The sequence below is a fragment of the Schistocerca piceifrons genome, chromosome 2 (genome assembly GCF_021461385.2).
Source record: "Schistocerca piceifrons isolate TAMUIC-IGC-003096 chromosome 2, iqSchPice1.1, whole genome shotgun sequence".
NCBI lineage: Eukaryota > Metazoa > Arthropoda > Insecta > Orthoptera > Acrididae > Schistocerca > Schistocerca piceifrons.
This window is the reverse complement of record NC_060139.1, coordinates 794,271,306-794,293,203: the sequence shown is the minus strand read 5'-3', so window position 1 is coordinate 794,293,203 and position 21,898 is coordinate 794,271,306. Positions and strand designations below refer to the sequence as shown.

The 21,898-nt window shown below is 42.1% G+C and overlaps 1 protein-coding gene across 1 annotated transcript in view; it reads left to right on the top strand.

The window, feature by feature from the left end:
- Nucleotides 1-21,898, top strand: part of LOC124775859 — a 187,496-nt gene that overhangs the window by 569 nt on the left and 165,029 nt on the right. The gene's annotated exons all lie outside the window — the stretch shown is intronic.

The following is a 21,898-nucleotide window of genomic DNA, read 5'->3' as shown; positions in this document are numbered from 1 at the left end:
TCTGCAGCAGTAACAAACAACATTGTTGTACCTCTGACAATGTGCCTATCGTTTCAATTAGTAAATTACACAATGAAGTATGCATAGTAACCGGAGCCAAGTAACGGTTTTGTTTTGCGTTACCCATGACCATACTTCTGTCTTGTGAAACATTATTTTCTTATTTTCCTGTAATAGTGTAATATATGGCTTTTCACTGTTTGACACCATAGACATAGCATCAGGGACATAATTTGAGCATCAACGTTGATTCAGATCACAGATTGAATGAACATTTTTCTCTGACATGTCTAGTGAAGAATGCAAGCTGCTACCGTTTCGAAAAAATCGCTTCTCATTGTCTTCTTTTACCGCATTTATTTATTTGTTCCTTTATTTATTTGCTGCCTTCAACTTAGGGACAGACAAGTTACAAAATAATCCTACGTATTTCTGCCAGACAGAGCGATGGTTGATAGTGCATAATAAATTTGTGTTATAATAGATATACCACAGTTGGCATTGTTTAATGAGAAAGTGTTACATTTTTACCGAACATTTATTCTTGTAGCTTAAGCATTACAGTGTCTTGTTACAACAATTTTTTTTTTTAATCAGGTAGTATAATTCGTACACATGTTTGTCCACACTTCATTAATACATCTGTAACTGCTCCTAAAAATGTAAATAGTTTCTCTAGGAGAGACACATTTTGCTCAGCCAATGTGGAAGATGTGGTGTGTAATACTATGATTTTATTTTTGTTAACTAACAATTTAGTGGATACGCATTGACACTGTAATAAAACGTCTCCTTTGGGGTGCGGCGAATGGACTTGTTATTGACGATAGGAAACGGATTATTTCTTTTTTTTTCAGTTAATCTTCTTGATTCAAACTATGTCAAATCCTTAACTGGAGACAGATTTTCTCAGCTATGAAGTATTAATGACGATGGACAATGTTTTACAATGTTTTGAACGCTGGCATATTATTTGTAGCCAAAATTTTTGAAAGACTACGGTGACACATTTGTCATCCTTGATTTAGTTTGTTTTCTATGTTATTCCGACAAATGCAATTGCTTCCGTGATTGTAGTCTTACTTTGACAGATTATTGTTATGGGAACGAAGTTTTTGATCCGTTTCTAATAACACTCTCACTTGCGCGGCTAGGGCAAAAGTATTAATTGCGACAATGATCGCTGGACTATTGGACATGAATAGGTTAACAGAGTATTAGGATATTACACTGTTAACATTGGCAGATATTTTTCCTCGGTAGCTACTCCAACGTTCTTTATCTTGTAGATAAGGATAACTTTTCTCTTCTTTCATAACAGAATATTACAAGGTTATCACTGTTGACTGGAAACTTATCAAATAAGTTTGATTCCAGTAGTGGCTATAAGGGAAACAACTTAAAGCATAGGAGAAATAAATGATAAATCATAGTTCTGTACTTGTAAATATTGTATTTGTTGAGGTAAGCTGAAACACTACATATCTCAAAAGTAAATATTTATTGCCAATAAAACTAATTTTTGTCTATAGAGCATTGAAGAATGCTAGGTGAACTATGTAAGTGAAGAAGATAATGGAAAACTGTGGAAAACTTAATAGTAAACCCTATGTGCTATCTTTTCGGTAGCCCTCTTCGAGGACTTTCACTGCAAAGCCATGGCGCAAGGAACGCCGTATCTGTTGGAGCTATATTGCGTTCTTAATAGAAACTTGTGAAATTGTGGTGGAATGCCAAATAATTACAGAAAAAATATATGTAGAAGGTCCTAGCGTAACAACTTTAGCTGTGACTTCAGCTCGTACACTGGAGAAGTAAAAACACTATTAAAAACACTCTGTAAGCATTTTTAGTTATTATTTGCCGATAAGTCCATTAGGACTACGCAAAGTACTTAGTAGTGCGCATGTGCCTTCTTTTGTGCACATATTTCTTTCATTCTCATTCTGTGGCCTTCCGTTCCCTATTTAGACCATCGTGTTCCAGTCTTCTCCTCTGGATTTTACTCTTGGCTAGCTTGTCATTTGTGAATTTCGAAGCTAAAGATGCTTAAGTTTTCGACATCTTCTGGTGTGGTTACTGAAGGACTTTTTTATTGAGCTGTCCATTTATTTCACTATCTAAATTTTTCCAAGACTACTATGGCTACTGCGAAACGAAAATTCAGCTACAACAGACGACAGAAAGTTATTGTTATTTACAAGACCAAAGGCATTAAGATGTTGCTTCTTTTAAGTTGTTATTCAACTATTTCTGAGTAGAACGTTGACGGATTATGATAAATATATGCTTCCATACTTGGACATTATGTGTAACACTTGCAATGATATTTGAATGTACGGTGATTGATACAGATCTGTCTGTATCCTCTCTCCAGTTTGTGATATGGGAATGATGTATTATACTACTCATTAGATACTCGTGATGTTGTAACGGGTCTGATGACTTTAACATTTGAAGAGATTATCACTTCGAAAACTAGACGCAGTTACATTGTTATTTGAAGTAAATAAATTAGATTTTTTTCTCTGTGAAATTTTTTTCCCGTATCTATACGAAATATTGTAGTGGATTGACATGCTTAATTAGCTCCGTGAAGGCACCATGACACAAAGAGGCAGCATTCCACTGCGTACCTCTCTGCACGCGCTTCCGTCTCCTGAAAGCATACCTTCCGTTCTTCTGTGATATTAAATTTTTTTCGGAGAACACAGCAATTTAGTGCTCATCTTCGCAGGCGTCTTTTCTCTCTGAGGATATTTCGCGTGGGCCTTCTGCAAGACCGAAGCAGTCTTGTGAACGGGGTTAAAGGAAACGAGGTTGGAAATTCAAGTGCGTACCAGATACGTTCGAATTAGTGCAGGTCACTTGTGAAGCCGAACCAGTTTGAGTCGACACTCGCCCGGATTCGTTCCTCCCGCTGCGCAGAACATTTCCGCATGCAGTTTCCCCGCGAGTTTGCGCAGGAGCACCGACCGCCTGTTTTTGCCTCTCGATGCAGCGAACGGATTCTTCGGTAGGAAACTGTTTGCAGCTGGTCGGCTGCAGTGATGCTTGTCACGCGTAACGATACAGTTAAAGTGCGCAGAAGAGTCGTGTTTTAATACGATGCAGCAGAGTTCCTTCGTAAACGTCGACTCACGCCAGACCTCACGGAACGTAACTACAGAACGATTAACAAATAATAAATATCTGGAGGTGAGAAATGATTTAGCTGCAGCGGAGTGTGCGCTGATATGAAACTTCCTGGCAGATTAAAACTGTGTGCCGGACAGAGACTCGAACTCGGGACCTTTGCCTTTCGCGGGCAAGTGCTCGCAGGAGAGCTTCTGTGAAGTTTGGAAAGTAGGAGACAAGGTACTGGCGGAAATAAAGCTGAGAGGACGGGGTGTGAGTCGTGCTTGGGTAGCTCAGATGGTAGAGCACTTGCCCGCGAAAGGTAAAGGTCCCGAGTTCGAGTCTCGGTCCGGCACACAGTTTTTATTTGCCAGGAAGTTTAAATGATTTAGCTGTTGCAACACGTCGATAAATAAATAGCTTTCACCCTGCATAAATAAAAACATAAGCTCACGGAACGATATTCAACAAAAAAATTTTGACAGTGAAAAAGTAAGTTATACGGAAGAAGAAAAAATAGTTTTATGCGTCATTTGATTCTTACAAATCACTGTGCATAAGGTAAAGAAACGCACTGCGTATTCCTTTGTAAGTATTAATTCAAAAGTTTGTAGGTACTATGCCGGCCGCTGTGGCCGAGTTGTTCTAGGCTCTTCAGTCCGGAACCGCGCTGCTGCTACAGTTGCAGGTTCGAATCCTGCCTCGGGCATGGATGTGTGATGTCCCTAGGTTAGGTTTATGTAGTTCTACGTCTAGGGGACTGATGACCTCAGATGTTAAGTTCCATAGTGCATAGAGTCATTTGAAACATTTTTTGTAGGTACTTTACCTGATCAAAAGTATCCGGACAATTATTAGTGGACAGGAATAGGGGCTGTATCCACTCTTCACCTTATTACGGCTTGAACTCTGCTAGGGACACTTTCAATGAGATGTTTGAATATCAGTGGAAGTATGTAAATCTATTATTACTCAAAAGCCGAAAGCAGAGAAGATATTGATGTTGGACGATGGAGTCCACAGCGAAGACGGCGTTCTAACTTATCCTAAAGGTGTCCCATTGCGTTCAGGTCGGGGCTCTGTGGAGGCCAATCAATTTCAGGAACGTTATTGTCCACACGGATGCTGATTTATGTCAGGGTGCAATGCCAAGCTGAAACGATCATGTCTCCGATCTGTACATCTACTGTACACAGCAGGCAATGTTGTAAAATGTGTTCAGATGCATCAGTATTTAGCGTTTCTTAAGCACAGTAAGGGGCCCGCACCTCAACGACGAAACACCGACCATACCATAACATGGCCTCCTACATACTTCACTGTTCGCACTACACATGATGGGGGGTAATATTCTCTAGGTATTCGCCAAACCCAAACTCTTCCATCAGTTTGCCACAGGATATGGAATGGCCAAATTACTCGTCTTCATTTACCCACTGTCCAGCGATGGCGCACTTTACACCACCTCGAGCGTCACTTTGCAGTGGTTATAGATATGTGTGGCTTATGAGGAGCTGATGTATGGCTGTACGCCATTCTTTTTAACTAACTATGCACAGTCATTGTGTTAGCTGCACTCCTGGTAGCACTTGGAATCTCAAGAGTGATTTCTTCCTCTGATTTCGTGCGACTATTTACAGCCATCCTCTTCAATGCTCGATGCTTCCTGTTCGTCAGTACACGAGGTCTATCTGGTCTTGATTTAGCTGTGGTTGTTCTTCCGCGTTTCAGCTTCACCAAAACGTCAGCAACAATTGACTTAAACAGCGTTAGAAGGATTTAAATGTCCCTGATATTACTCAGGTGACATCCAATGACTAGTCCTCGTCCGAAGCTGCTGGGCTCTCCTGATCTACCTATTCTGTTGTTAGTGCTCCGCTACTCACAATAAAATGCTGACCGCCTGTTATAATGACCGGTCTTCCACGCGTATCAGGTAGTGATCAATTCTGTACTACAATGGGGTGACAGGAGTCATAGGATAGCAATAAGCACATATACTAATGGCCAGTGAATTACTGGAGCAGTCATTTGTTCTCCGGTGGTTCATGTGAATGGGATTCCGACGTGATAATGGCCGCACGACGGCAAATAACATTCTTTGAACGCTGAATGGTGGTTGGGGCATTCACTTTCGGTCATCGTTAGGGAATTCAGTACTCAGAAATCCACAGTGTGCAGAGAATACCAGATTTCAGGCATTACCTCTCACCACGGACAACGCAGTGGCCGACGGCTTTCACTTAATGACCAAGAGCAGCGGTGGTTGCTTAGAGTTGTCAGTGCTAACAGAGAAGCAACACTGCGTGAAATAACTGCAGAAATGAATGTGGGACGTACGACGAATGCATTATTAAGGCAGCGAGGCGAAAGTTGGCGTTAATGGGCTGTGGCAGCAGATGACCGACGCGAGTGCCTTTGCTAACACCACGACATCGCCTGCACCGTCTCTCCTGGCCTCGTGACGATACCCGTTGGAACCTAGACGCTCGGAAAACTTTGGCCTGGTCAGATGAGTCCCGGTTTCAGTTGGCAAGACCTGATTATTGGGTTCGAGTGTGGAGCAGACCGCACGAAACCACGGATCCACATCGTCAATAAGGCGCTGTGTAAGCTTGTAGTGGCTCCATAATGGAATGACTTGGGCTCTTTGGTCCAACTGGACCAGTCATTGACTGTAAATGGTTATTTTCGGCTACCTGGAGACCAAACAAGGATGGCTTTTTTATGAATGACAGTTTACTATGTCACTGGGCCAAGATTGTCCTCGATTGGTTTGAAGAACATTCTGGACAATTCAAGCAAATGATTGGACCATCCAGATTGCCCGACATGAATCCCATCGAACACTTACGGCACATAACCGAGGAGTCAGTTCGTCAACAATATTCTGCACCGGCAATACTTTCGCAGTTATGGGCGGATATAGAGGCAGCAGCCAACGGCCTTGCTGCAATGGTGACATCAGTTCCCGTCAGATCACCGATGTTAAGCGCTGTCGCGCTTGGCTAACACGTGGATGGGTGACCGTCTGGTATGGCGAGCGCTGTTGGCAAGCGGGGTGCACTCAGCCCTTATGAAACCAATTGAGAATCTATTTGGCGGGGAGATCGGCTTCAGTCACGAAAACTAGCAACAGCCGGGAGACTGGTGCGCCGACCACATGTCCCTCCATACCCGCACCTAATGACGCCTTGGACTGAGGATGATACGGCGGTCGGACGGGACGGAGTTTAGTTTCACAGTTTCTTCAGGGTACTTCCAACGACATGAGTCCATGGCATGTCGAGTTGCTGCAGTACGTCGGGAAGAAGGAGGTACGACACGATTATTAAGAGATTTCCCAGGACTTTTGTCACCTCAGTGTACATAGGGGTGTCTGTCTACTACTGATCAGATAGTGTATGTACATATTTTCTTGGGTGAATTAATGTTGTTTTGAAATGTTTTGATGTCATTATTGCTATTATTACCCTTTCCAGCAGTGTTTTCCATACAATTTTGTCATGAACATTCATTCTCAAATTTTCTTTCACCATTAATGAACTCTATCAGTCCTAGTTCCTTAATCCTTATTCTGACTTTCTGTGTCTCCGTTGGTATCTCATAACCTCAATTTCACGGTTCGGTACTGGCTTGCGTCTCAATTTGACGATATCGTCCTGTTCTCTTCTGTTCTGTTGGCGCCCTGTGTGAATACATCTTAATCCTAATAGTGCCGATCCTCTTTGGCGGTATCTTTCACATTGCAGCGAGTCGTTGCACAAACCGCGCATCGAAACAGAGCCTGTACGCTAAACTACCAGAGAAAACAAAACATTAGTTTCCCGTCCTAGGAAAAGATCAGACCATCCTGCATGCTTTCCCGTTCCCACTTCCTCTAGTCGCTGTCCGTTCAGCGCAAGTTTTTGAACATTTGTCAGCAGTATCTTTACTTACTATTATGCTCAGAAATTTCGAAAGTTATTATTTTTGTTTGTATGGCCATATTCCGTGTAAGTGGATATACAATAGTTAGTAGTTTATTTTTTCTTCCTTATACGCATTGCAATTTAACAGTATTACACGAGACGTGTTTTGATTTTATTGGCAAAGCATTTTCAGTGGTTGTTCTGTAGACATAAGTTTTAGTTCTTATACAAATGAAACAGCTGCTAAGTCACATTTACGTTCCACTAAGAGGTAATGGTGAACATTTTTCTCTACGAGTTTCGATCGAAACGGTCATCAGGCCACATGAGATTGATACAGCTGCCAATATTACATCACTGTTGCTATGGCGTCACTAAATATTATATAGCTTGCTTCAATGATTTTATATTAATTTTACGATGATCCTTCCCACTGAATTTGGTAGCGAGTAGGCTAAATGTTTCACCAACACCTGCGGGGCGTCGCCTTGACAAAATAAAACAGTTTTGCTTATGAATGAGTTGTACAAGAAAGGAAACACGTAGAAAAATTGTCATTGCGCCCGAGTAAGTAGTTCGCAACATTCCAACATCTAAAATTTTATCCATTGTAAATGGTTTTCTGAAAGCCTGCGACTGTGAAACGAGTGGTTTGGTTATAAATAACATTACTGCTACCAGTCACGAGTTTTCATTGTTCGTATTTTACACGACGCGTATCGGGAAATGATTCCCATTTTCATACATGTTTTTTCTTTGTACTATGCCATTTTTTCGTAATACTTTCGATGTGTGAGGTTCTGCTTTGTTTTGTTGACTGCAATATATAAAAAAACGCGCAATTTTTAGTTAGTTATCGATTTTTACAGGTAGTCAGGGGCGAAATTTCGATGAACTTATACTTACAGTTTTCTTATGGTCCATTTGTGCAGAGTCTCTGCGACAGATTATGATAATGCGCAAAGGTATGTAGATGAATTAGACAGAGAGTGTACAGAGTTGAATGACTCATCGAGACGTATCTAGTAGGCTCCTAGATATTGTTTCAGCTTAACGCTGAAGATTAAAGTGCTGGTGGGACTTCTCTGTGTAGCGCAAGGTACGCGCCACGCTAAACACAATTCGCTCTGCCCGGTTATGCAATCCGCATAACAGCAGCGCTGTGCAGCTGGCCTTTCTACTGCTCTCGCATGTGTAACACTTGTTTGGCACGTATCGGCGGCGGTGACGAAATTTTGAACTTTATGTAAACAACTATCTGTATTTATCACACATTTAATCATGAAACTGCAAAGCATTGCACACCTCAGACTTTACAGCGTGTACTAAACGCTAGTGAGAATCTATACTATTGCGCTAATCATTGGCATACAAATGAGGAAACAGTTCGAAAGTGGATGGCGTTATGAAATATGTCGTTAATTTTTAAATATTTCTTTCTGTCTAACCTATTTTCTGCAATTTCATTTCTCGTGTTCGATTTCCTGTATAACTTATTGTAGTTATATCCAGGGTGATCAGAAATAGTATGAAAAGCTTGTGAGGGTGTTGCAGGATAGGTAGTTGTTAGGAAAAAAATCGATACTTATGCCGTTTCCGATTTAATTACCACTGAAATTAGACAAGCAGCTTTCCAGAGGCGGTGTCGCCAAACATGTTCTTAGTTTGATTTCCTCAATCGGAACAAATGTAGCTTCTGCTGACATAGCTTAAATTTCTCACTTCAGAAAAAGGCACATTTTAATTTGGAATGAGCATTCAACAAATAGTAGCTCACCGGCCCACAGCTATCTGTGCATTTTCTCATTTTACTGCTTGCAACTGCTTAAATTTGTGCCGGCCGGAGTGGCCGAGCGGTTCTAGGCGCCACAGCTTGGAACCGCACGACCGCTGCGGTCGCAGGTTCGAATCCTGTCTCGGGCATGGATGTGTGTGATGTCCTTAGGTTAGTTAGGTTTAAGTAGTTCTAAGTTCTAGGGGACTGATGACCTCAGAAGTTAAGTCCCATAGTGCTCAGAGCCATTTGAACCATTTTTTTTTGCTTTAATTTGCGCTCGCAACGTCGCAGTGGTAATGAAATGGAAAACGGCACAATGTATCGACTTTTTTCCTTACCGTTATTTCTCAGTACAACTTGCCCTGCAACAACTTCATAAGCTTTTCAGACTGATTATGACCACTATGTATAATATTCACTGAAACTACTAGAGTCAATTACTCATGCCCACGGTGTGAGTCCATAACTTATATCGGTCGTAATTGACTGTGAGTTACAGCTTAGCACTTCAGTGTCGTGTTTTGGGATTTCGTGACTAATTTCATCTTAATTAAATATAATTTCAGTCATTTAATTATTCAAATTATTAAAGGGAAGGAAAAGAATTGAAATGATAGTTACACATTTTTAATCCTGCTTCCTAACCGAGGTCTCTAACGAACGCCTGTGCGGTTCTACTCGATTCAGTGGTAAGCTTGTTCGCATCCTGGTGATGTTTTCACTGACAGTATTTGGCCGGCGAGAGGAGGAGAGGTGGTGGCGTGTGAAGTTTCTGATCACCAGTCTTAGCGCCAATGTCACATGAAGTGAGGGCAAGAGAGGCTGTTCATAGTGATCCGTCCGTCGGATGGGGAGGTTAAGCTCGGCCACCTCCTTCATGGTATTCGTAAGTAGTAGAGTGTGTTACAGCACTAGATTTCACCACCTACTTTCGTTCGTCGTCGTCGTCGTCGTTGTTGTCGTCGTCGACGACATCATCACCAACAACATACAATACAAACGTAACATTACGCTATACGCGCATCCATTACACTCGTCTGTATGCGAGAAATACACAACTCTCACCTACCTGCAAGGAATGGGACGCTGTGTGCAGGGGAATAGCATCCTTTCCGACAGGCGACTAAACCAACTCCGCGAAGTTTCCCAATCGACGATACCATTCGACATTTATCAGTACTCTGTCTCATATGACGCTGCTTTGTTTCCGTACACTTCCACCAGTTCAGCATGGACTATTGCACCGCTGTTCCCGTTCAGATGTTGAAACGAGCTGTCGCTCGATAATGCAACACGCCAAGTTGGTTTTGTTTCCTCTTATCTACTTGCGTGCGACGGTTCCGTGGCGCGGGGATTTAGTGTGTACCAGATGGCAGATATGTACCTACAAATAGAAACAAAATTAGGTAATTTTCTTTATTAGAGGTGATAATTAAAACTTGATCGATGTCCATCGCGTGTAGGAGAGCTTCTGTGCGGTGTATTTAATTAACATTTACATCTACATAACTACTCTACAATTCAAAAGTAAGTGCCTGGCACAGGGTTCTTCGAACTAGCTTCAGGCTATTCCTCTATCGTTCCCATATCTAAAAGTCCTTGGGAAAAATGAACACCTAAAACTTTTCGTGAAGGCTCCGATTTCTGTTATTTTATCGCGATAGCCGTTCCTCCCTCTGTAGGTGGGAGTCAGTATAATGTTTTCACATTCAAGAGAGAAAGTTTGTGACTGGCACTTGGTGAAAAGATCTCGCCTCGATGACAAACACCTTTATTTTAATGATTGCCACCCCAAGTCGCTTATCATATTCGTGACACTCTGTCCTCTATTTCGTGAGAGAAAAAAATGAGCTGCACTGATTGGACTTTTTCGGTGCCCTCCATCCTAGTAAGGATCCCAAATGGCACAGCAATACTCTAGCAGAGGACAAACAAGCGTACAGCAGGCAGTACATGAGATCCCCTGTCGGCAGTACTTATTACTTTGTCCGAATAAAGAGCTAGTTGTGTTTCACAACAGTGATATTTTGTGAATTCGTGCTGACTGTGTGTCAGTAGACCGTTACCTTCGAGATAATTCGTAATATTTGAACACAATAATTGTTCTAAAATCCTACTGCAATTCGACATTAGTGATATGAATCTGTGATTAACCGGATTACGCCTGTTTCCTTCCTTGAGTACTGCTGTGACATATGAAACTTTCCAATGTTTTGTCGCGGATCTTTCGTCGAGCAAGCGATTGTATATGATTGCCAAGTATGGGGCTATTGTGTCAGCATACTCTGAAAGAAACCTAGTTGTTACGCTATGTGGATCGCCAGACTTGCCTTTAATATATATATATATATATATATATATATATATATATATATATATATATATATATATATATATATAATGTGTGTGTGTGTGTGTGTGTGTGTGTGTGTGCGAGAGAGAGAGAGAGAGAGAGAGAGAGAGAGAAGAGAGCGATACTTCCAGAAATAAAGGTGTGAACGCGGGAATTCGTTCCGTCATCGATAGCTCATTCAGTACAAGCAGCGTCCGTGAAAACAGAGGTTCCGAGTTCCAGTCGATGTACGGAACACAGTTGTAAAGTACATTCTGATGTGTCTCATGAAAATGTAAACTTATTCATCAGTACCTTTGTGGATACTGCTAACTTAGACTTTTCGAGTACGCTGTTTGTTATTCAAAAAACTACTGCAGCGTCAGAATTTCGTGGAACTCGCCCTTTTAAGATCCAGTGACACCAAAACAAACAACACGTCTTTATCACTATTCCTAGTTAATAAATGTTTCCGGGAAGAGGGGACATTAGCCGCAGCGCAGCACAGAATGGCTACCTCAACTGAGACGTTAAGCCGTGTTCTGCCAGCAGGCCTGCAGAGTGCGATGTATCGCTGGGCTGCGCGTGCCAAATGGCGTACACTCAGCAAGCGGCATGAATGAGCCCGCGGAAGAGGGAGTGTTGCGACACGAGCCCTTTGTATCCTGCCTGTATTATGCCTTCCGTAAGAGTCGCCCCGCTGTGGGAGATAGCCTACAAGCGGTGTGAACCGCCACCCATTGATACGCAGTCGCCGGCTTTCACCAGGGGAAAGCGCCGTGTTTCCGCGAGGCGTTTCTAAAGATTGTTTCTGCCGGCTCCGAGCGTCAGCTTATCTAGGAACATGCAGACTTCATCACAATTCGCGCCATGTCGAAGGAACCGTGATCCTTCAGTTGTAATGAATAAACAAACACCGTCTGGATCACAGGCTTCATTTACTGACTACCTTTTTCAATCTGCGAAGTGAGGTTTGTGAGCTGGTGACCGAGTGCGCTTTACGGCAGCAGACCTGAAGTTGATCTACGACCAGACTGAAGTTAAAAGAAATTGTGATCCACACTGTGTTTGTTTATTGATACAGTGTTCAATAAAGGGAGTTAATAATGACTAAAGCCATTTGGTTTTGACATAATGAGAGTTGAAACTTCCTGGCAGATTAAAACTGTGTGCCCGACCGAGACTTGAACTCGGGACCTTTGCCTTTCGCGGGTAAGTGCTCTACCATCTGAGCTACCGAAGCACGACTCACGCCCGGTCCTCACAGCTTTACTTCTGCCAGTATCTCGTCTCCTCGCACACAGTTTTAATCTGCCAGGAAGTTTCATATCAGCGCACACTCCGCTGCAGAGTGAAAATCTCATTCTGGAGATAATGAGAGTTCTTTATAAGGTATTTACAACCTACAATGACACCATTTGATCAAAAGTATTCCGACACCTACTAGTGGACATTAATATCAGGTATTTTCTTGTTTCGCCTTTAAGATGCTTGAACTCTCCTAGTGATATTTTAAGTGAGGTTTCTGAATATCTGTGGAGAAACGGTAGCTCATCCTTTCTCAAGAGCCATGATGTTCGAAGCTACCGACTGGAGCAAACTCGATGTTACAGCTCATCCCAGGTCGAGACTCAAGGCAGACCCTCAACTTCAGGAATGTTATTCTCCCCAAAGCATTGTCTCACGCATGCTGCTGTATAACAAGGTGCATTATCATGCTCGTAGTCATTATCTCCGAAGTGTTCATCTACTGTACGCTCTATACAGTGTTGTGAAATCCTTCATATTTAACGTTTATGAGACCATAACCTATCCAGGAAAAATACCCCTATATCGTAACACCATCTCCTCTGTAATACACTGTTTCCACTTATTATGGTTCCACGTAACGTTTTCCAGAAATTCCCCAAACCCAAACCCTTCCATCGAATTTCCACAGGATATAGCGTGATCATGACTCCAAAGCACTCGTTTTCAGTCATCCACTGTCCAATGGCGTCCGTTTTCTACACGACTTCAGGCGTTGCTTAGTGCTGATTACACGTATGTGTGGCTTTTGATGAGCAACTTAACCATTTCTTCCCATTGCTTTTAACTCTAGTCGCACAGTGATTTCTCGTTGGTTCCAGTGAGCTACCTGTTCATCAATGCTCGGCGGTTCCTGTCAGTTACTACATGAGGTTTGCCTGACCTTTGTTTAGTTGCGGTTTTCCTTCTGTTTCCACTTCATAATCACACCACCAACAGTCGACTTGGGCAGCTTTAGAAGGGCTGAAATGTCCCTGACGGATCTCTTACTGAGGTGGTATCCAATGGATAGTCCACGTTCCAAGGCCCCGAGCTCTCCTTACTCACGCATTCTACTGTTACCACTTCTTTACTGACAACACAATACTTCCCGGCTCCTTTTATACTAGCGGGACTGGACATCATGAGATGCAGTGCTGAGTTTAGCGTTACTTGCGTGTCTTCGGGTACTTCTGCCCATATAGTGTACACTTCATACCCAAGTTATCAAGAACGTACCACGGGCGCTCAACGTGATGTCTACTGTCAGAGGGGCCTAGGGCACAGTGCCCTGTAAAACTCCACATCTCTGGACTTATTTATCACATAATGGGTACTAAATTATTAAACCTTCATTCCACTTACAACTGATACACATCTCCAATCCCAGTATGATTTTTGTCGAAAAGGAGCACGAACACACCCTTCATTCATTGTGGTAAGGAATAACACTGTCTCCGAATGTCATCTCGAGAAATTTCTTGTGATGCCTGATATACTGTATCAGTTGGCGTTTACTGTCATGAGGCCGGTGTGGAAGTATACATCATATCTGTGGTTGACAAAACAGGGTGCCTAACAGGCTACTCAAGAATGAATACGTTTATGGTGTGAACTACATTTGTCGCATGCACATGTATTAACCTCTTGGTAGCCTGGCCGTGAAGGATGTGACAACAAGCATTATCATTTTTTGTGCAACTTTTATTCCATTATATTTCTAGTTTTCAGTCGCATAAATTCCACTTCTCCTTCTAATATGTCGGCTGTATATCGCTCAGCCATCTTCAGAGATTCTTGAAGATGGCTGAACAATATACAGCCGGAATCTTAAAAGGAGAAGCGGTAATTATGCGACTGCAGTATCCCTGAAGATGGCTGAACGATATATGACTGGAATATTAAAAGAAGAAGCGGAAACTATGCGGCTGCGCTCCCGAAATTTAATGGAGCATTACCATTTCTTCCGGCGATCATTCAACCTCCGTTCAATAATTACTAATTAAGTCATGTTGCCATGTGAAATAGCTCTTTGCAGCACGATTCTAGGGGTAAGAAAGTATGAATCTCAAGAATCGCTGCAAACTGTGATCTTTCAAATGGCTCTGAGCACTATGGGACTTAACATCTATGGTCATCAGTCCCCTAGAACTTAGAACTACTTAAACCTAACTAACCTAAGGACAGCACACAACACCCAGCCATCACGAGGCAGAGAAAATCCCTGACCCCGCCGGTAATCGAACCCGGGAACCCGGGCGTGGGAAGCGAGAACGCTACCGCACGACCACGAGATGCGGGCTGTGATCTTTCGCCAGGTAATCTACGTACACGGTGGAGTCGGTCTGAAGAGAGACTACACGTTGAGCACCAAAGAATAGCGCCCAATGCTGCAGATGACCTGGCATTTTACCGGGCAAGTCTCTGATGTCGGAGGCACCCGTAAGCTCTCTCTGAATATCGATTGTTCTCGTCATCTGTGTTAATAGGAGCCAGTCTAGTAATCCTCCGATCTTCTCATACTGTAATTCTGGAAGGACTCGTCCCTTCTCATCTTGATCTTTTGTCGTCCTGAGTGCATCTAATCACCATTGGTTCTGCAGTCATTGCTCTACAGCCAGTTGTTTAGGCGATATGTCGGTATTTGGTCCTCTGTCCCTTATTCCAACGATTCTACCTTGCTCACAGTCCGAAAACGCGGTTAAGCTGTACGTGCAGATCCTGTGGGCACGCTGCCTTATGATCTCCATCTGCAGAAACCTTAAATTGTTATAGTTCTTGACCTATAGAAATGGCATTACTCTCTGCTGAAAATAAGCTCTCATAAGGATAAAGATTTTAATGTACATGTTTCAAGACGTGGAAATACAGGAATATCTGTGCGATACGTTCGGTCATGGGACTCATCGTATAAAACTTGGCCTTTCTTCAGTTTATAAATACAAAAGTTCGTAAATCCAACGTCATTATGGCTCCTGTCAGACGCAGATCTACTTGGGTTTAAAGACATGGACTAGTAAGGAAAAGAGACCAAGATCTGGCGGTGTAAATACCTCAACTTCACACCAACTGCAACCAGTGGAGATCACATATAGCGTGATTTAGCTGCCCTTACCTATGGATTTAATGCAACCCGTAACGTCTTCAAAAACCACGAATTTTATATTCTCTCGCTCACTACACGCAAACTATTAGTCCAAGAGAAAGAAATGCACATGACCTTTTTTTGCAGGAAATTTAATATAGTTAAATTTATGACTGGGATAAGTTATCGCTCGAGGCCACCGTTTCCAAGTTATTCAAGACAAAGACATTTAAAGATCATTTTTGTAGGTATTTCTTGGGTAATTCGAAAACTAGGGCCTCTAACGAAAACGTATCCCAGTACAAAATTTAGGTACGTTAAATTTACTACTAAAAGGTTAAGGAAAGTTGAAAAAGAAACAGAGGGAGAGAGAAGTGATAAGTAGGTGCGTATGATAAATCACTTTCCTCAAAAATGTTTCTCTTCTTCATACCTCCTTTGTGTCACCACTGATGGCGTGTCACTGATCTCATTTGTATGAACACTGCAGTACATGCGAAGTGCCTATTTGCCTCCACCACCCTGAGTGGAATGCATAAGTTCTAATAAACGTTCACCAACCTGCAGTCTTCTGCAGTTGTTGTTCCCTGCGCAGAAAACAGCACGTATCTTGAGGCGGTAAGAAACTCTTAGCGAGACACTGTTGTCTTATAAATAATTAAATTTCCAATCAGTTTGTTTATACGGGATGCCACTCGCTTTTTTTTTTTTTTTTTTTGACTGAACACGAGAAACTGCACAATTACGTTCCTTTATAGACTCACAAATAAATTTTCCATTCTTCAACAAAATAATTAACTGCGTATTTCTATAATTACAATCACACTGTTCTCAAGTAGGCATTGCATGTTAAGTCTTAACTGATACCGTGGCGGACAACATATCCGTCCTCAGAGACTGCCGAACGAGCTCTGATCCTACAGCCGAAGCACTTCGGCCGCCATCCAAGTTAAGCGCGATAAGATCACTGAAGTGCTTCGTCTGCCTTTCCGTTTTCAGTTGTTTATTATTCTGCTGGTTATTAATACTTGTGGAACAATGGTAGTGCGATATTGAGAGATACTTTAATTTGAAAGTCGGGCAAATTGGCAGTTCAGTTAACCTAGTCTTAATAATACAATATTACCATTTTGGCGCGCAACTTCCGAACGCAGCAGCCAATCGCGGAGAAGGACCACAATTTAGGCGGTCTTTCTCATGATACCCGTATCGAAGAAACCATGTGTCATCGCTACCTCACACCACATTACGTCATCTCCTAACTGCTGTCTTCTCAACTGCTCTAAAGAGAGCTTCTTGTAGCCGGGTATTATGGCTGAAAGCCAGAAGTATTACAAAGTTCAGTTTATTTTTTTTCTGTAGGAGTAATAGTTTGCGCACACTGAAGAAGAGAATATGAAACTCCAGCTAATGGAATTTAAAGGTGTTGTGGTTTGCATAAAAACCATAGCTAGGGACAGGTGAATCAGCCTGTATACAGGAATGGTCGGTATTCAGGGACATGACAGGAACGATCATTCGAAGCAAAACAATACTATATAGATACACGTTTTAGATACCATGATTACTATGATCATGGGCTGTAAAATGCATACCTTAAGAAGTATGAACACTTCATATTCGATACTGTAAAGCAAAACTTTCTATTTCAAGCTCTTTGGTTTTCATATCCTGGGAGGATGTTACATGGAACGAAACAAGATAAAATTGCCTAGTAAACATGTGCTCCAAAACGCATTTCTTAAGACCTATGAGCACTCTCTCAGCAGAAGAGGAGTATTTCACAATAGCACAGATGAACAATTGTCATAACTACTAAGGTATGCTCATTAGAGCAATGATTCCTAGACATTTATTTCTTGGTATGGTCTATACTATCACCTCTCAAAATGTGGAAAGCGAAGAACTTGCAGTAGGAGAGACTTGTTTCACGGTCTCTAGGCTGAAGAAATGCTCATAACTTTCAAGATATGCATTTTACAGCCCATGTTTACTTGACCTTTTTGCTTCGAATGATGGTTCCTGTCACATCCCTGAATACTGACCGTTCTTCCTGGGACACCCTGTATATTGTTTGATGTAAATCCACTAAACAAAAGCTGCGCTAAAAACGGTATGATTTCACACGTTCGTGACAAGACACGTCTCTATGATTTGCCCATGATAATGAAAAGAAATAATGTACTGAAAGGGGGAAATTATGTAACGCTTGAATTTAAAAGGGACATGGCGGAATTCAGTAACTAACTTCGATTCTACTTTTCTCATAACTTTTCATTTACCGATATTTGGGAATAAATTACAAAGCCTTTCGCCAGTAAACGAGTATAAATTATTAACGGTTTTATGCCAAAGCCGATTACGAAATAATTAATTCTGTTTCCGTAGCGATGGTCTTCGGTGATTGGTATTTATGTTGCGGATTACCAAATATCTGGCAGAGAGAAAATATTAGGCGGATATAATTCTCGTCGGAAATGTATTAACTTTCCCCGATTTAGAGTAACAAATATTTTTCCAGAGCCAACAGCAATGTGCTGAGCATGATTCCCGATCGCAAGTACTGGTCACGTCGGATTTCATAAAACATTTCCCGCAGATCAGCCAGTCTAATCAAAGTGAACAGATTGAATAGCTCCCAAGAAATATTTTGCTAATCGAGAGACCATTTTTACAGTAGCTGCGAGAGGCCTCACGAGTTGCCTAAATAGTAGAATTATTCCCTTAGTTATTTGAGAAATCGGCGATCAGCAATCTGTGGCAGAACTATTACTCACTCTCGCTTTGTTGATGGCGATTAAAGCCAACCTCTACGAGCATACAGAAGGCGGAAAAGTTTCAGTGCAATAAGCAAACTATAATTTATCGCTTTCATTGGTTCTCTGAATTAACCTCACACTGGCTACACGAGCTGCCGCGTTGTCAACCGGTGAGCGGTTGTGATTACAGTTTATAAGAGATACATGCAGATACCAAACAAAAAGAGAATGGCAAATAGAAAAAATAAGAGCAAGTAAAAAAGTCAGTACGATGATGAAAGTAACGTGGCAAAATATTAGAAATAAAATGATGGCCAGGAGCTAGCACGACTCGCGCTGTGAGCGTTCCATACAAAATTATTTACGAAGACAGTTCATCCATCCCGCGAATGGAGAAAATCGATGATTGCTGCTTGTTATCGATCCTGGTAATTCCAAGACTTTCAAGAATGTTTTAATTTTAGTCTGAAGTCGGCTAACAAATGACAAAAGAATTATTTTTCCATGTGACATAAATAAACACAGACAAACGGACAACAAATTGCTCCTATAAGCGTTCCGATTTTACCGATAGATGTACGGATCCCTAAAATTGCATTTGAACCAATTTATTGAATAAAAGTAACAAAGTCAATTTGATAGAAAAAATTTAAAAGCTTGTGACGAGATTCGAACCTCCCACTTTCTGCACGCTAGAAATATACCTTCACCATTACGTCCGTCATCGTTCTGTGTTACATTTTTATACTGACGACTTTCCAGAATCAGTTGCAAAGATGATTCGCTGCCTTGAAAAAGTTCAGCCTCGCGTTCGAAGCTTACGTAATACAGTGTTCGAAATTAGTATAAAGGCACGTCCTTATTCGTGGAAAAAGATGTTTGTTTTCGTCTTTGGTATTGCACAAATTTTTTCCGTACTGTTTAAAACAAAGGAAAACAAAATACATTCTCCAAAATGTAGTCTGGAATTATCCCCCAGGCTGTGACAAAGCCATGTCCTGCAGTATTCTTTCTTCCAGGAGTGCTAGTTGTGCAAGTTTCGCAGGAGAGCTTCTGTGAAGTTTGGAAGGTAGCAGACGAGGTACTGGCGGAAATGAAGCTGTGAGGCCCGTTTGGGAGTCGTGCTTGGGTAACTCAGATGGTAGGACGCTTGCCAGCGAAAGGCAAAGATCCCGAGTTCGAGTCTCGGTCCGGCACACAGTTTTAATCTGCCAAGAAGTTTCAAAATACATTCTTATTCCACCGTCAGAATTAGATCGAGTACTTAAAAATTGAGAAAAGGGGGTCTTTTGTGTAGCAAGAGGCAGAATTTGATATAAAGGCATGTCCGATAGATGACGCGCACAGTGATGAATGTCAACAGTTCGCTACAGCTACTGTTTGGAGGTTGGTCTGCTAATGTCGGACCGCAGTTATTGTGGTAATGACGTTTGGAAAGCTTCTATTGGGGGAAGAACAAGCAGGTATTACGGCGTACGAAAAATGGGCCCGTCTAATCGCCAGATTCCTAAGAAATCAGGGCTTTCCTGTTGTGTAATTGATAATTTCGTCAGAGTGGGTGCACAGAATGTGACAGGACACTAAAATTGTCAGTATCAGAACGCGTTTGATTATGCATAAAGTAAATGTTAACAGCTTACGTTTCATTCAAATCGTGGCTGAGATGCAGCTATCAGTCTCTTCCAGACGAATGAAACGAGTCCTGGTTCAAGACGTGAACCTGGCATTCAAGAAACGGCTCCATAAGCCATCTTTAAACAATGCGCTTAAGGGGTCTCGACTGAAGTTTGCGGAAGAAAATATGTCATGGACCGTAGAATGGAACAAAGTAATTTTCAGTGATGAGGAGAAGTTTAAATTGGGTGGACCAGATGGTCTTCAGTGTAACCTGCGTAATGTCCGTTCGGATGAGTAGAAACTTTCGTGGTGTCAGCGTTAAGCTCTGGGCAGCATTTTGTTTTCGTCTTTGGTATTGCCCACATTTCTCCCGTACTGTTTACAACAAAGGACAACATGCGTCATTTTGTGCTGCAGGAACATCCATCATAGCATGGCTGCAATGATTGTACAGCGATGCTAGTAACTGAATTAGCTCGTGTGTAGCCGGCCGCTGTGGCCGAGCGGCTCTAGGCTCTTCAGTCCGGAACCACGCTGCTGCTACGGTCGCAGGTTCGAATCCTGCCTCGGGCACGGACGTGAGTGATGTCCTTAGGTTAGTTAGGTTTAATTCGTTCTAGGTGTAGGGGACTGATGACCTCAGATGTTAAGTCCCATAGCGCTTAGAGCCATTTGAACCATTCTGAGTTCGTGTGTATGAGGAATTTGGCGATGATAATTCCCTATTCCATCATGATAACTCTGGGATTCGCAGATCTACCGAGACAAAGTCGTAGTTTCAAGATAAAGGAATTCCAATTCTTTGATGACCATCTAGAAGCCCTGATTTAAATCCCGTCGGCAATCTACGGGGGTTCCTAGCACGACGTGGTTATCGCAATGGACGAGAGTTTGCGAGTGTGACCGAACAGAAAAGAGCAGTTCGAATGCTTTGGACCTCACTCTTGGAAGAAGAGATCGCTGCCCCTATACAGCAAATGTGTAAGAGGATTTTCGCAGTTATTAAGAACAATAGATGTTCGACTAAGTCCCGGCGGAGGTTGGAGTCCTCTCTCGGGCATGGGTGTGTGTGTTTGTCCTTAGGATAATTGAGGTTAAGTAGTGTGTAAGCTTAGGTTCAAAAATGGTTCAAATGGCTCTGAGCACTATGGGACTCAACTGCTGAGGTCATTAGTCCCCTAGAACTTAGAACTAGTTAAACTTAACTAACCTAAGGACATCACAAACACCCATGCCCGAGGCAGGATTCGAACCTGCGACCGTAGCGGTCTTGCGGTTCCAGACTGCAGCGCCTTTAACCGCACGGCCACTTCGGCCGGCTGTAAACTTAGGGACTAATCACCTTAGCAGTTAAGTCCCATAAGATTTCACACACATTTGAAAATTTTTTTGATGGACTAAATACTGCCGGCCGGAGTTGCCTTGCGGTTCTACGCGCTTCAGTCTGGAACCGCGCGACCGCTACGTTCGCAGGTTCGAATCCTGCCTCGGGCATGGATGTGTGTGATGTCCTTAGTTAGGTTTAAGTAGTTCTAAGTGCTAGGGGACTGATGACCTCAGTAGTTAAATCACATAGTGCTCAGAGCCATTTGAACCATATTTGACTAAATACTGGGACACAGTTGTGATCTATTTTCTGTGTACGTAGGTTAAAAATGGTTCAAATGGCTCTGAGCACTATGGGACTTAACAGCTATGGTCATCAGTCCCCTAGAACTTAGAACTACTTAAACCTAACTAACCTAAGGACAACACACAACACCCAGTCAGTACGTAGATTATTTTGACAACAATTCTCAAGTGCCTTTATATCAGTTTTTAGCCCTAAGATTGCCTTTGTTTCTTTAAATTTCTCAAGTACCAATGCTAATGGTAAAATGGGAACGTATTTTGGTTTGCTTTACTGTAAACTATACGGGAAAATGCGTGCAAAACCAAATACATAAATAAACATCATTTTTCCACAAATAACCTCTTGTCTTTATACTAATTTCCACGACTATGTAGTCCAAC